At 40.4% G+C, this 16,559-nt stretch overlaps 1 protein-coding gene and 2 long non-coding RNA genes across 3 annotated transcripts in view; 1 reads left to right on the forward strand and 2 right to left on the reverse strand.

Moving 5' to 3' along the window:
* The window catches only part of LOC309562231 (uncharacterized protein), a gene marked incomplete at its 3' end in the record, with an annotated part of 1,785,816 nt that overhangs the window by 1,033,221 nt on the left and 736,036 nt on the right, over positions 1-16,559 (reverse strand). The window lies entirely within an intron of this gene.
* LOC309561597 overlaps positions 1-16,559 on the forward strand; it is a 971,235-nt gene that overhangs the window by 846,079 nt on the left and 108,597 nt on the right. The window lies entirely within an intron of this gene.
* LOC309561598 lies at positions 3,959-11,984 on the reverse strand. The gene is made up of 3 exons (XR_014225587.1): positions 11,910-11,984; positions 6,665-6,730; positions 3,959-4,007 (listed from the first exon to the last, which is right to left on the reverse strand). It is a non-coding gene; the product is annotated as an uncharacterized lncRNA (long non-coding RNA).

The following is a 16,559-nucleotide window of genomic DNA, read 5'->3' on the forward strand; positions in this document are numbered from 1 at the left end:
TCTGCATCATGATGTGAAGTTATTGCCCTGCTTAATTTTGTGACACCTGCAAAAACTGAGATTGAGCTTCTGATCCCATCCTCAATGCTATTTATGAATAAATTGAACAAAATTGGTCCCAGGACTGAGCCTTAGGGCACCCCATTTTTCACTCCAGACCAGTCTGAGTACACGTTATTTATTACCACCCTTTGGACGTGCCCCTTTAACCAGTTTTCTATCCAAGAGCAAACCTTGTGGTCTAAGTCTGCCGACCTTATGATCTCTCTCTATTTATTTTGAGCAAAGTCTGTTGCATCCTTGTCTGGTGGATACTGTAGCTGCAACTTATTTAAAGGGAAAGAGGAAAAGGAGGATTCTGGAAGGAGGCCAGTGGTTTTGAGACCCCTTGTGGGTTAAATTTAGAGGCGAGCGTGGTATGAGCACAGAGGGTGATACACCCGGAAATATTTATACTTGAAGCATGAGAGCACTTTTACTTGATGAGCACCGGAGTCGGACTGATCTGTTGTATTTTTATAGATTTTGATGTTTGTTTTGCATACGCTAGTTTTTAGGGATATTTATTAATATTGGTTGACACAAACAATTTTCAGCACGTGGGACAGTTTTATGTTATTGCCTATATATGAATTTACATTTTTTTTGTTATTTATAACAGTGATGCACTTTATGAATTAGCATTTAACAGACAGAAACCTTAATTCTCTGAGGATTTAATTGGAAAGATTTTAATGCTGATGTTGCAGGGCTTTGACAGCCGGTTTGACAACAACTCCCTCAGCTATTGAATTTCAATTTTTTTTGTTAATGCAGTAGGGATTTTAGGAACACACAAAGGATTTGGGAAACAAAATGGGATAGAAGGAATACTGCAAGAAAATTGGTCCATAAATTATGCTGAAATTGTTATATTATTAAAGAGTTTGGATTGAAAAAAACATTTTTTTTAATAAAAAAAAAAATTGCAGTTTGAGATAGTTTATAATATTACCTCACAATAAAGTTTTATCAGATCAGCTAATAGGCCCGGAGCAACAGTCTGAAATGAAATACAGGAGTTCACATAACAACTCATATCTAAATGACAAACATTAATTGAAAAATCAGACAAAAATAGCAAAACTGTTTATATCTACATGTATTTCTCTGACTACTTTATGGCATGCTTTAGAGCTAAGCTCCAGACAAATCTATATACTTTTTCACCTGCCAAGAGATTTGTCATTGTGTTCATGAAGTTTTGTGATGAAGGCAACCTTAGCAGACCTGATTTTTCTCAACAGTTTGGTCACTAACTTTCTACTATTCTGCAGCTGTCTCCGTCAAAAAACATTTATGAATTTTATTGACTGAATGCCTGGATGCAATAGTGTTTGTTAGATCTGCATGCGGTTCATGTTGATTAAAATAGCATGAAGATGTATTATAATGTTCATTACCCTCTGTGATAAATCTGTAAAAGTCTCTTCAGTAAAAATCTTAGGCTGGGTTTAGGGTTAGACAAATATCCAAATGGAAAAGTTCAGATTCTGGTCCCGTAGCAACCAATAATTCTAAGCGACATTATACAATCTATTATTTCTGCCATTTCTAATTTACAGATGATATTTTATATATATACATACCCCAAGGGCTGCCTTCAGGCACTCTGATTTTAAAAGTTTCCCCGCCTATTGCAGAATATTATTTCCAATTAGTATATAAAATCTTCATATAATACAGTAAACAGAGACATGCATAGGTAAAACACTATTTAATACAATATGAGAACATAAATTGCTTTCTCATATTGTTGTATTTAATAAATTATATACGTTTTACATGAGCAGTGTGGCTGATTTCTTCTTCAAAGGGTTGTGATGGTCTAATAGATAAAATGCTCATTTCTGTTATAGTCACATATAGGTGTCCATTTTATGAAACCCAGATAAGCAGCGATCTCAGATCATTATCGGTTTATGAAACAGAGATGATCGGGGGAGAACATGTTCCATCTCCACACACAGAGAATCTGTCATTGACTGACACAGAAACGGCCAGTTTATGAAGCTGCGATCTCCGCACTTCACTGGCGATCTGTGCCAGAATTCACACTCCCAGATTCACCAGCCCAGAGGTGGAGCATTGGAGAGAGAAGACAGAATCCGGGGAGAACTGAGGGGGGGGGGGGGGATAGAGAAATATATATATATTGTGTAGGGGGACTAACTATGACAGCCTAGCTGAACAATTGGACCCTGCTGATAAGCAGACAAGGTCTCCCCTATAGGTTACCTAGCACCTACCTAGGAGGGTGCTACATATATATATATATATATATATATATATATTTTTTTTTTTTTTTTTTTTGTGTAGGGGGAGCAACTATTTTATTAATATGAGGTGGGGGTCTCCTCTGAGGTTGCCTGCGTACTCATCAGTGGTAATTTGCTACTGCTTAACCACTCCTGTATGTCCTTGGGTTTCAGTGCTTATACAGGGATCATGCCTGCACCTACAGGCATCATCCCAGTACCGTTAGTTTCAGCCTGCAATTCCTTACAAAGGAGAAGTAATCTGATTAGCCACTCGATCACTTCTGCGGGTGGCGGAAGGGGATCCCACCCCCTCCCGCCACCACCGCCTCTCCCAGGCTCTCCGTCCCATCTCAGAGGTCGGGAGAGATGTGGCTGGTGGCAATGGCTGCCTGGGACAGAGAAAGAGGAACTGACATCATTCCCCTCTCTCTGTAACCCTGGAAACTGGGAGCGACGAGTATTAGTCACTTCCGGTTCTGCCGCTTTGTCGGTCCGATCAGCTGCATTGGGGGCCAGAGGAGAGATTTAGGGTCTAATAGACCCCAAATCTCTCCATAAAGAGGACCTGTCATGGCCCATGCTATCACAAGGAATGTTGTTCATCCTGTGTGATAGCAATTAGTTTGTACAAAAAAATGTTTTTTTTTAAAAGTGTAAAAAAAAAAAATTTTGTATAAAATAAATAAATAAAAAAAAAATGTAAAGCCCCCGTCCCTCTGTGCTGAAGTGCAAATGTGAACGCATACGTTACTCCCACATGCATATGCAAACAGTGATCGTACCACACAACTGAGGTATTGTCGCGAACGTCAGAGCGAGAGCAATAATTCTAACACCAGACCTCCTGTGCCACTCTAAACTGGTAACCTGTAGAGATATTTAAATCATTGCCTTAGGGGACATTTAGGCACTGTATTTTGCCACTTTTCCACGGGCAGACGCAATTTTTTAAGTGTGACTTGTTAGGTATCTATTTACTCGACGTAACATCATCTTTCACATTATACAAACAAAATTGGGCTAACTTTACTGTTTTTTTTTTTTTTTTAATTCACGAATGTGTTTTTTTTTTCTAAAAAAATCTGCATTTGAAAAACCGCTGCGCAAATACCGTGTGACATAAAAATTTGCAACACACATTCTATAGTGTCTCTGCTAAAAAAAATATAAGGTTTGAGAATTCCAAGTAATTTTCTAGCAAAAAAAATAGATTTTTACATGTAGGAGCGAAGTGTCAGAATAGGTTTGGGAAGGAGGTGGCGAATAAACGGGCACCTGAGTGTTTCAGTGATTTTCTCTTACTGTATTCTGGCTGTGTCTCACGAGATTACAGGCAGCCCACCCACTTTTACACAGATCTCGGCCGTTTTCAGAGGAAAAACTTCTCCTCTGTTCTCCCTGTTAGAACTGAAGTTCTATGCTTCATAAACAGGGTGCCAGAGGAGATCATTTTCCTCAGAGAACTACCGAGAAGTGAACTGAGAAAATAATTCTCTTATTCATAAACCATATTTCAATGCAATAATGTACTACATTTTACAAAAAGTCCCTGTTACTTGCCTAACAAATATTATTTGCTCAGTAAAGCATTAAAAAATATTATGATATTTAACATAGTAAACAATATAAGATGTTGTCAATATACTTGTTTAACCTTACCAATGCACAAGCAATCTTCAACGAGGCTTCATCTAGTCCCAATGAGTTCTAAAAAAACAAAAGCCCAATAAAGGTCATTTGTACCCCAATCATTGATTTGTCCAGCCTTCTACGTGTATGTCAAGGCTCTTTCTCATCGGTCTTAGCTTTATTATCTTATTTTCTTCAGACAGGCTCCCTTTATATTGGAAGACTGTTTGCATAGAAAGCTAAATGTTGGCTTAGCCTAAAGTGGTTGTAAAGGTTACATTTGTTTAAAATAAAATAACAAACATGGCATATTTACCTGCTCTGTGCAATGGTTTTGCACAGAACAGCCCCAATCCTCCTCTTCTTGGGTCCCCCCTGGTGATGCTCCTGGCACCCCCCTGCTCAGTGGATGAATTTCAGATGATTCCTGCTGAATTGACCAAAATTGACCTTGCAAGTACCACCCAGCTCAACAAAAGTCAATCTAAATTTTAACTGAGTCAAGTAGAAAATGATCAGCCCAGCAGTGTCTGCACCCTATTAGATGCAGTCACTGTTTGGGTATTCAGGCAGCCTCGTAACTGCTGAATTCAATAGCCAGCAATGAAGATTCCCTCATCCATGGTGGTCTGCTTGGATGGAGGTATAGATGGGTTTCTCTATTGCAGCCTAGGGGGCTGAATAAAATACATCAAGTGATGTATTGGTTAGCCTTAGTAAACTAGATGAAGCTTTGTTCACTTTGGATTCCATTCATGTGCAATGGAAATAAACCAACAGGATTTTTGCCTGCATGTGATTGGATGATTAAAGTGAAAACTACTTCCTTATAGCTAAGCTAAGTGATGAGTCTATATTCCTTTAGGAAACAAAGGATTAGCTTTTACTATAGTAGTAAGAAATCTACCAGAAATCTTTATTTAAAATCCCCTGTTCACCTTCTCCTATTCCTAGGACCTTTGCACTCTGGGACCTATTGATACATTTATTACTCCACTCTTTGCTTCCTTGCAGGTCCGGTAAGCAAGCTGTCTTTGGCAAGTGATATTTTGCAGTGTTTTATCCTTTTGGGAGTAACGGCTCATATACTGAAGGACAATTTTTTTAAGCAGTGAATATGACATCAAACAATAATTCACTGCAGGTGAATATTCCTAGTGAATTTGTTTTAATATGCAGTAAACTATTCACCACCAGTGAATTTTCAGTGACTGCCACCTTCATTACTTCATAAAAATGCCACTAAATGTTTTGAGATTATGTCATTTATATTTTTCATTTCATACATTTTCATTTTACTCCCTTAGGGCCCGTACACACACAAAAACCAGCTGACATTCAGCTCGTGTGTATGGCAGCCGGTCCGACAGAAGTCAGGGCAAACATCCATCTTCTGTCGAAGGGGCATGGCCTAAAAAGGTCTGCCAATTGTCATCCGATCAGCGCTCTTGACTGGTGTGTTCTACTGGGGGGTAATTCCCCTGTCAGAACACAATAGCTCAATGGGGAGATCACTGTACTAATATCGCATTGTTAGTACAGGATCTCCTCCCAAACTATTCATTTTGTTTTTTTCGTTCAGCCCACTGGGTTGAATGGAAAAAAAAACTGATAGTGTGTAATAGGCTTAAAGTGGTACTAAACCCACAACAGTAAATTCAGTCTGTATATGCTTGCTATACACACTGTGGAACCTAGGGGGTTAATCCTCTGCATTGTGTATAAAGGCTGCTTGATCCTGTCTCTCTAATCCTTCTCTTCTTTCACTTTCATAACCTGATATTTACAGAGCCAGGGACAGGCTGCACATGCTCAGTTTGGTGTGTATTGCTAGAGAGTTTTTTTTTTTTTTCTTGGGAGAGTGCATGTGATCAGTACAGAGCCAATCAGCAATGTCCAGACATTTCCAGACAGAGGATCAGGGGGAAATGAAAACTCCTCCTACAAGCTTTACTAGGAACTGATACAAGTCACAAGGCTGCTATATACTGATGATGAGAAAAGTTATTTATCTGTTTATATTTAATATAATAATTATATTTCCATGTTCTGTGTACTGTGGGAGACCAGACATAGTCAATGCAGGGTCCTGGGTTTAGTGACACTTCAAGTCATCCAATGAATTGCTGTCTCTGTTTTTGTTTTGTTTTCTTAATTATGTCTATTCTAATTCAATTTTTTATTTCAGAAATGTCCCTGAAAAATAAGTACTGTATTTTCTGGCGTATAAGACTACTTTTGAACCTCAAAAAAATCCCCCAAAAATGGGGGGTCGTCTTATATGCCGAGTATAATATCTCCAAGGTAACCTAAGTATAAGTATTACCGGTAGATCATGTAATAGGGGGGTCGTCTTATACGCCCAGTCGTCTTATACGCCGGAAAATACGGTAGCTCTTACTTTATAGACCAATGGGCTTATTTGATACAGAAATTATGATGTGTAAATTAGTCCTGCAGCAAGCACTCATCTGACTCCACCTTGGCCTGATTCACTGAGGATGATTTACTAAAGGAACTGAGAATGTTCACACTATAAATTGTATGAAGATTCACTTCAATTATCTATTTATGAAAAAAGCAACTTCCGGTTCATTTTTTTTATCCGCTCATTAATGGGTAATTGAAGTGAATATTAAACAATTTATTGTGTGAACATACCTTAATCAGCCTCAGTATCTCTGACCAGCTGATATGAACAAACAGAAATGAAGTGAGTGAACAAGAAAACTTACCAAAACCTTTACAAGAGCCTCACCAGATTTGCTTCCAGTTTCTCCAACCCCCTCCAAAAGTTCATCCTAAAAACAAAATGCAACAGAATTGTGTATGCATGCATGCCAAATATCTCACTTAATAATTCTAAGATGCAGCTTTACAGACTACAAATGACAAAATAGTTAAAATTTCAGAAAAATTAACCCATATTTAAAAAAAAAAATAAATAAAAAACATTTTGGGCATTGTAATTGTGGGTGTGGTCAGTGCTCATATATGTTTTGAGTTTTGCCATTTTTTTTGCTTTTTAGATTATTGAATACATTACTTTTACATTATGAGATTACAAAGTGACCACATCTACATTATTCACAGTAAGAGGTCCCAAGCATTAAGAGGTTTCAGCATTAAAGCGGAGTTCCGGGCACAAAAACGATATTTTTCAGCCTAACCTGAAAAGGAATTGGATAGTTAGATTTTTTTTTTTAAAAACTCACCTTGTAATTGACGATCGTAAATACTCACCTCAGGGTACTTCCTCCCTCGGAGCCGCGGCTCACCCTGTCACTTCCTGCGCTGCGATGATTCCTGGGAGCTAAACGTCATCGCTCCCAGGAATCAATGTGACGTCACCGACCCCGCTCGTCACTTCCGGGCGACGCCGCATTCCCCTGCTAAACAGCTTCTGGGCATGCCCAGAAGCTGTTTAGGAATGCGGCACCGCGCCGGAAGTGACGAAAGGGGTCGGTGCGGCGCATTCTGGGAGAAGAAGACACGGAAGAAGACGCAGAAGAGGACCGCGCCGGCTTCAGCTGCCCACAAGAGAGATGGAAACGCTGTGGAAGAAATTTTATAAGTAAGTATTTCTTCTAAAAGGTAATTTCGAACCGGGACAGATCAGAAGCTAGCCATTGTGGAATGTGCTAGCCCTGACTGTCCCGGGGGTATGTTCATTAAAAAATGACATCTGTGCCCGGAACTCCGCTTTAAGAGCTTTGATGTTTAACCACTTAAGCCCCAGAAGATTTTACCCCCTTCCTGACCAGGGCCTATTTTGTGATTCAGCACTGCGTGATTTTAACGGACAGTTGCGCGGTCGTGCGACGCTGTACCTAAACAAATTTGACGTCCTTTTTTCCCCACAAACAGAGCTTTCTTTTGGTGGTATTTGATCACCTGTGCGATTTTTTGATCATGCGCTATAAACAAAAAAAGAGCATCAATTTTGCAAAAATAACAAGATTTTCACATTTTTTTATATGAAATTCCCCAAAAAAATGTAAAAAACAAAATTTTTTAACATTTTAGGTCAATTTGTTTTATGCTACATATGTTTGGTAAAAAAAATCGCAAAAAGCGTATTTTGATTGGTTTGCGCAAAAGTTATTGCGTTTACTAACTAAGGGAAAGATTTTTGTCATTTTTGTTTTTAACCAGTAATGGCGGCGATCTGTGATTTTTTTTTTGTGGGACTGCGACATTGCAGTGGGCAGATCGGACCCTTGACTGACATTTTTGACACTTTTGGGGTTACCAGTGATATTACTGCAGTAATCAGTGCTATACATATGCACTGTTACTGTAAAAATGACAATGGCAGTGAAGGAGTTAACTTTATTGGAGAGGGAGGGGTTAAGTGTGTCCCTAGGGGCGTGTTTCTAACTGTGACTACTAGTGTAAGAACAGAGATCAACGGTCCTACATAGTAGAACCGTGTGATCTCCAATCTTACACAGGGAAGAATGACAGGCGGCTTTGTTTACATTAGTCGCCTGCCTTTCTTCGTAACGGACGATCGCGAGTGCCCGGCGGACATCGGGTCAGCCAGGCACACGCGCGGGGGGGTCAGTGACCGAGCGGGAGCGCGCCTCCGGCGGCGCGCTCGCTCCCTAGAGCCTCACAGGCTAGCGACGCAGCCCTAACCAGCAAGCGGTTAATGATCATGGGCACACACACTTTATACATGTCTGTATATTTTCAGCATGTGGACATTTACTGTTTTTGAAAGCTTGCAACTTATGATATCCTGTATATGTATGTGACAATGGAATAGTTTGTATCATATATAACTATATAGTTATGTCTCTGTGTGTGTATATGTATATGTATACATACATATATATATATATATATATATATAGTGCTGGGAACTCCCAACTCCAATCCAGTCCTCGTGCCTACTGCAAATTGTATTGAATCACACCTGGTGGATCTCATTATCATCAATTAAGCGAACCTAAAGCCCCGTACACACGTACCGATCGTCGGCGAACGATCGGCCGTCTTTTGTCCAGGGCTGTCGGTGTCTGTTGAAAAGTGCAAAAGACTGCACATGAATTTTGTCCGCCGACTACAGCCGACTGCAGAAGTGATGTCATGTAATGGTTAACTTTCCCTGTGTTTTTCCTTTTCTGAGCATGCCCAGTCTTGCAAATCTGCGGTCTGTCGGCCGAAATCTGTACTGACTGGCGAACAATCGGCCGCTCTGGTGTCGGCATACAAAAATTTTAATGCTTGCATGACAGATCCTTTTCGGCTGAATGTGCGCTGTCGGCTGTCGGAGGCATCATACTAACAAGTCTACAATCGGCAGATCGGTCGTCGGCTGAAGCTTTTCGGCCGACGATCGGTATGTGTGTATGGGGCTTAAGTCTATCCATTAAATTGGATGACCATTTTCATCTGGTAAACAGCCTTTGGAACATACCCTAGAGGGTTTCTCTCCTAGCATACATAGTGAATCATATGTGCTGGAACTTGCAGTTCTTCATATCCATATTTCACTTATTTTGGATTGGCACGATTATTTGGACTTTTTATTAATTTATCAAGGACTCACAATATATAACAACTATTTATTTATACATTATGCTTTATATAATTTCTTTGAGCATCTCTTGCTAACATTATTTCAACATTTTTTATTGGGTTAAGCGCAAAACACATATCTCCATACACAATTCTTTGGATTTTCTATAGGTCCATGTGTGCAGCCCTTCTCAAACTAGACACAATTGAATCACATTTCTTAATACTTTTAGCACAGAAATCCATCCATTTATTTATATACAGTGGGGATCGAAAGTTTGGGCACCCCAGGTACAAATTTGTATTAATGTGCATAAAGAAGCCAAGGAAAGATGGAAAAATCTCCAAAAGGCATCAAATAAAAGATTAGACATTCTTATAATATGTCAACAAAAGTTAGATTTTATTTCCATCATTTACACTTTCAAAATAACAGAAAACAAAAAAATGGCATCTGCAAAAGTGTGGGCACCCTGCAGAGTTAATATCTTGTACTGCCCCCTTTGGCAAGTATCACAGCTTGTAAACGCCTTTTGTAGCCAGCCAAGAGTCTTTAAATTCTTGTTTGAGGTATCTTTGCCCATTCTTCCTTACAAAAGTCTTCCAGTTCTTTGAGATTTCTGGGATGTCTGTCACACACTGATCTTTTAAGGTCTATCCATAGATTTTCAATTAAGTCAGGAGATTGTGAAGGCCATTGCAAAACCTTTTGATGTACGCCTCTTGATGTAATCCCCCGTGGATTTCGAGGTGTGTTTAGGATCATTATCCATTTGTAGAAGCCATCCTCTTTTTAACTTCAGCTTTTTCACAGATGGCATCAAGTTACCATCCAAAATTTGCTGAAATGTTATTGAATCCATTTTTCCTTCTACTCGTGAGATGTTCCCTGTGCCACTGGCTGCAATACAACCCCAAAGCATGATTGATCCACATACATGCTTAACAGTTGGACAGAGGTTCTTTTCATTAAATTCTGTGCCCCTTCTTCTCCAAAAGTACCTTTGCTCATTCCGGCCAAAAAGTTCAATTTTAACCTCATTGGTCCACAGAACTTGTTTCCAAAATGCATCAGGCTTGTCTATATGTTTATTTGCAAAGTTCAAACGCTGATTTTTGTGGTGAGGATGTAGAAGAGGTTTTCTTCAGATGACTCTTCCATGAAGACCATATTTGTACAAGTATCTCTTTATAGTGGAATAGTGTACCACAACTCCAGTGTCTGCCAGATCTTTCTGGAAGGATCATGCAGTCAAACGTGGGTTTTGAATTGTTTTTCTCACAATCCTGTGAGCTGTTCTGTCAGATATTTTTCTTGGTCTTCCAGATCTTGCTTTAACTTCCACTGTTCCTGATGACTGCCATTTCTTAATTACATTCCGAACAGAGGATATTGACATCTGAAAATGCTTGCTATCTTCTTATAGCCTTCTCCAGCTTTGTGAGCGTCAACTATTTTCAGTTTCAGTTTTCTAGACAACTGCTTAGAAGATCCCATGTTGCTGATTGTTGGGGCAAGGTCAGATGAGTCTGGGCATTTAAAACCTTTGAGATTGACATCACTTGGTCTTCCCAGACGATGATTGAGGACAATCCATGACACTGGCAGGTCTCAGCCTTGCAAAGGGGCAGTGCATGCTATAAATTCTGCAGGGTGCCCAAACTTTTGCAGACACCATTTTTTTTTGTTTTCTGTAATATTGAAAGTGTCAGTGATGGAAATAAAATCTAACTTTTGTTGACATGTTATAAGAATGCCTAATCTGTAATTTGATGCCTTTTGGAGATTTTTCCATCTTTCCTTGGCTTCTTTATGCACATTAATACACATTTTTACCTGGGGTGCCCAAACTTTCGATCCCCACTGTATATAGTGTGTGTGTATATAGATAGATAGATAGATAGATAGATAGATAGATAGATAGATAGATAGATAGATAGATAGATAGATAGATAGATAGATAGATAGATAGATAGATAGATAGATAGATAGATAGATAGATAGATAGATAGATAGATAGATAGATAGATAGATAGATAGATAGATAGATAGACAGACATATATGTACACTACTGTGTTTGTATATTTATGTCTAACCATGGAGATAATCAGAAGCTATTTAATTTCTGTTATTAATAAACATGTTGCCCAGTAGTCACATTTGTTTGCTCTGAATGCTGTAATTCAATAAAAGGCAAAATGTGATTGGTTAGCACAATTACTGCTCTTTGTGTATCTTCATTGGTCATTGAACTGGTTTACAAGGGTTGATGTTTTTCACAGAGCAAAAAATGCTCACATTGAATGCCAAATAATGTGGAGAAGCATTTGAAAATAAAATGAAAATGTTGCCTTGTGCATTATTGGTTAATTCACATTGCATATATTATATCAAAAATTCTATTACATCAAAATTAGATTAAAAAAATTTAGGTAGATGGAGAGAGACTTACAAAATCATGACCCTCGCCAAGAAGGTTATCAGCATGGCAGCCTGTACACTTCTGCAAAGAAAGTATAAAGTACATATAATATATATAATAATAAAATACCTAAATGAAAATGGTAGATGCGGGAATTCTATTCCTGTTTGTGATTTGGGTAGTATCTTTTTCCATGTCTATAAGCTGTAGCATTAAAGCTGAGGGCAACCAACATAAAAAAATGATAAATCAGCACAAAGGACATAACTTACAGATAGTAGGATGTGCACCTTGTGCTGATTCCTTTTTCTTCATCCTGCCCCGCCCAACCCAACCCCTGTAACCTTCTAGCACAGTAGGGGTTAATACAATTAAGGGGCTGTCACATATAGGCCCAGGTTCTTTTTATATACCATCCCCAATATGCACCCTTTTATAAATAACTTCAGACCAGGCTTAAGGAAAAGTTTTAACCCGAATGGCAAAGCCCATTGAAGTCTAAGGGAGCCGAACAAGAAAGATCAAAAGTGCCCATTTTGAGGGCTTATATGCAAGTAATTGGCCATAAAAGTGGTATTGGGTTTTAAAATGGGGCCCTCCACCCGCAGACCCCGACAGCCACAGCTCAGGGTTGTTGGGAAGAGCCCCCCCGCCCCAGAGCACCCCCCCATGTTGAAAGCACGTGACTTGGTATGGTTAAGGAGGGGGCTGCTCGCTTGTCCCCTCCCCTTTCCTGACCTGCCAGGCTGCGTTCATGGATAAGGGTCTGGTATGGATTTTGGGGGGGGGGGGGCGCTGTTTTTCTTTTTTTCATTTGGCATGGACTGGGGGGGGGGGGGTCCTACACCGTTTCTTTCTTTACATATTTAATAGCCGGGAGCCGACAATTGTAACCGCGAGTAATTTTAAAAGTGATTTGACCCATCGACAGATGATGACTAATCAGTTGTTAACGATGCTGCGGCCACGTTCCTGGCCCCACTCCTTAACAACCAGCTTCTACTGTGCCCTGAATGGGCAAAGCTTTACCCAATCAGGGCATAGCATTGCAGGGTGTTCATCGGGGCGAACACCCTGAAAATTCGTGTTTTTGGCAAATGGCGGAGCAGGCAAATGTTCGGCCCAAACTCATGTTCGGGCCGAACCGTTCGCCCATCCCTACTAAGGGTAACTAAGTCAATTCACAGACTCACAAGCAACCAGTCAAGGTGTGGCATCTTGGTAAGGTGGGGCTTCCTCTGGTCATGGGGGGGCACCAGTCCAACTCTTTCCCTTACAGTCCATCTCCCATAACATAGCAGGCCCATCTCCCATAGCAGCCGGGAGCAGATCAGCATTACAAGGGTCCGTTTACTGACCAGTAGGTATGGTACAGAAGGAGTTATTACAGGACACACATGAGACCTGCACTATGTGTCCGGCGGGATTTCATTCCATAACTGGGAGTGAGGTAGTGGAGGTATGCTGGCTGGTGGAGTGGCATGGTTTGGGTCCACCCCAACTGCAACACATGTAATGCACTGAGATTAGAACATTCGGACAGCTGTTGGAAGAGAGAAATAGGGTTTTATACTACTTGCAGTGTCCGCTCATCTCTGGAGACTGCCAAAAGGTTAGACTTTCCACATCATGGCACTTCCCGCCTGGTCCTGGGCATTGATGGGTGCACCTCTGGCAAATGTTACCCTTAGTGCACAGGTGCGTAGGCTTCTGCTGACAAAATGGCATAGTCAGAGTATCAGTATCCAAATACTCCACCACTCTACAGACTGCTGACCCTCTCTCCCAGATTGGTTACCCTCTGAGTTACAAGGGAATTACAAGAGGTTTACATAGTTACATAGCTACATAGTTAGTGAGGTTGAAAAAAGACATCAGTCCATCCAGTTCAACCTATGATGTGAGTGTGTGTTTGCTTTTAACCGTACATTGTATACCCCTGTATGTTGTGGTCTCTAAGGTGCCCATCTAATAGTTTTTTGAAACTATCAATGCTCCCTGCTGATACGACTGCTTGTGGAAGAGAATTCCACATCCTTACCGCTCTTACAGTGAAGAACCCCTTACGCATTTTAAGGTTAAACCGCCTTTCCTCTAGTTTTAGTGAGTGGCCATGTGTCTTATTGTATCTCCTTTCTCTGAATAGTTTGTTCCTTATGCTAGGGTCGCCAGTACAGTATTTGTACATTGATATCATATCCCCCCTCAATCGTCTCTTCTCCAGAGAGAATAGGTTCAGTGCTTGTAGTCTTTCCTCATAGCTGATGTCCTCCATTCCCCTAATTATTTTTGTTGCCCTTCTCTGGACTCTTTCCAATTCCAGCACATCCTTCCTGAGGACAGGTGCCCAGAACTGGACAGCATACTCCAGATGTGGCCGGACCAGAGTCTTGTAGAGCGGGAGAATAATCTCTTTATTTCTGGAGTGAATTCCCTTTTTTATACATCCCAGTATTCTGTTGGCTTTGCTTGCAGCGGCTTGGCATTGCATGCCACTGCCAAGCCTGTTGTCTACCAGTACCCCCAAGTCTTTTTCCATCCTAGACTCACCCAGAGGTTCCCCCCCTAGTGAGTAGCTTGCTTTCTGGTTTCTGGCCCCCAAGTGCATTACTTTACATTTTTCAACATTAAACCTCATCTGCAAGTGGATTTTGGGGCGTGGTTTGCCAGCAAGATGGCTGGCCGCATGTGATCGAAGCTCTGCAGGCCTCCACTTGAGCTCCATGCGGTGCACCTTGATACCCACCTTGATCCGGACCTCCATGCGAGTATTGTGGCAGCTTGCGATACATATCGGGCAATATGAGTAAGGAGACAAGTAAGGAACGTCCTGCTACGGCAACAGAATGTTTGAAGGAGTTTGTGCAGACCGAGAAGCAGGAAGTAGGTCGGAGCCCACCAAACACATGGAGTGGAGGAAGCAGCAGCAATACACAGAGCAATATGCCGGCGGAGAAACCAGCAAAACTCTCACTTGAACAGGTACATTCTCAACTTACGACTGCTATAACTGCAAGTAATACTATGTTGACTGGTAAAATGGAGGAAATTAGAATGGATATTGGTTTAATACACCATGATCTGCAGGCTGTGAGAGAGCGAATGGTAGAGGCTGAAAAAAGGATATCCTCATTAGAGGATAATTACACTCCAGTGCCAAATCGTATATTAATATAAATAAAGGTACAGCACCACTAAATAAACTAACTGAACTTGCAGAGGAATACTAGAATCCATAAAGTCCACATGGGAGGATTGGTTCAGATGCAGAAAATGTGGCCATAAATTCCAACACCAATCTTGCAAAGGAAGCTTCTGGCAATCATCACACAAAGGTAATAAAGGATGTACCCTTACCGGAAAGTTAGACCCCCTGTTAAGGAAGGTCGACCAAGCGTGCGATAAACCGATCACCAGGAACAAACGATGCATCCAATTTTCCTCCAGTCACCCACAGGATATCCGGACAGGACCATGGATTCAGTAGACCTCATAAACCCCAGAAGTGCACCAAGGATGTTCCTCCAAGAATACAAATGGGAACGCACATAGTGAAGTATGTACAGAATTTATTAAAGGAATAAAGGTAAAAGCACTCACATGTTACTAGCAGCTGAAAAGCAAGTAACATACCTTAATCAAAAAGTTGATGACTTAGAAAACCGATTAAGACGCAATAATATCAGATTTGTGGGCTTACCGGAGAGGGCTGAGGGGAAGAATCCTGGAGATTTTGTGGAGACATGGATTAAAACCCTATTTCCTGATACTACTTTCTCCACAGCATTTGCAGTAGAAAGAGCCCATAGAATTCCTGCAAAACCACCAGCCCCTGGAGCCCCTGCAGGACCTTTACTTGCACGATTTTTGTATTGTAAAGATCGGGATCTTATACTACGGAAAGCAAGACAAAAGGGCACCATTCAATATGAAAACGCACAAGTGTTTTTTTTCCCTGATTTTTCAATAGATCTACAAAAATTTGAGAGCTACCTTTTTTGAAGTTAAAAAAAAATTAAGAGAACGACACATTATCTACTCCATGGCATACCCTGCGAGGATGAGGGTGGAGGAAGATGGGAAAATATATTTCTTCAATACTCTGGAGAGTGTACAAGAATGGCTTTGTTCGAAAGGAACTATGAAGTGAACGCAAAGAAGAATCTTGCCATTTTCCTTTGTTTTTCCTTGTAATGAAAACTTTTTCTTTTTTCCTGGCGAAGGATACAAGAAAAAAGAAAAAAAAAAAAAAGCATGTGGATGATGGAATGACGAGGCGGGGGGAGTGAAGGGACTGGGAGTCAAGGAACTATGGGGGTTTTTTTTTTGTTTATATTTTTTTTTTTGTGCGTTTTTTTTTTTTTGTGTGCGTTTTTTTGTTTTTTGTTTTCGGGGTTTCTCTTCCCCTCCCTCCCTCCTCCCACCACTGGTAATTCTTTGAGCCATTTTTTTTTTTTTTTTTTTTGATGGCTTAGCAAAATTCCTTTTCTATTTTCTTAGAGGAAAACATGAAATTTTTATGAGAGTAAGGTGGGAGCTTGAGTGGAGGCCGCAGCTATATTGTCCTTGCATGCAAATGATTGTATGCTCGGGCAATGTCCCATTGTTTTTTTTTTTTGAGTAAAACCTATTGGTCAAAATTTTGCTATATGTGCATGATGATTTTTCTTTTTTTAAAAA

Source organism: Pelophylax lessonae (assembly GCF_965119305.1).
Source record: "Pelophylax lessonae genome assembly, chromosome: 8".
NCBI lineage: Eukaryota > Metazoa > Chordata > Amphibia > Anura > Ranidae > Pelophylax > Pelophylax lessonae.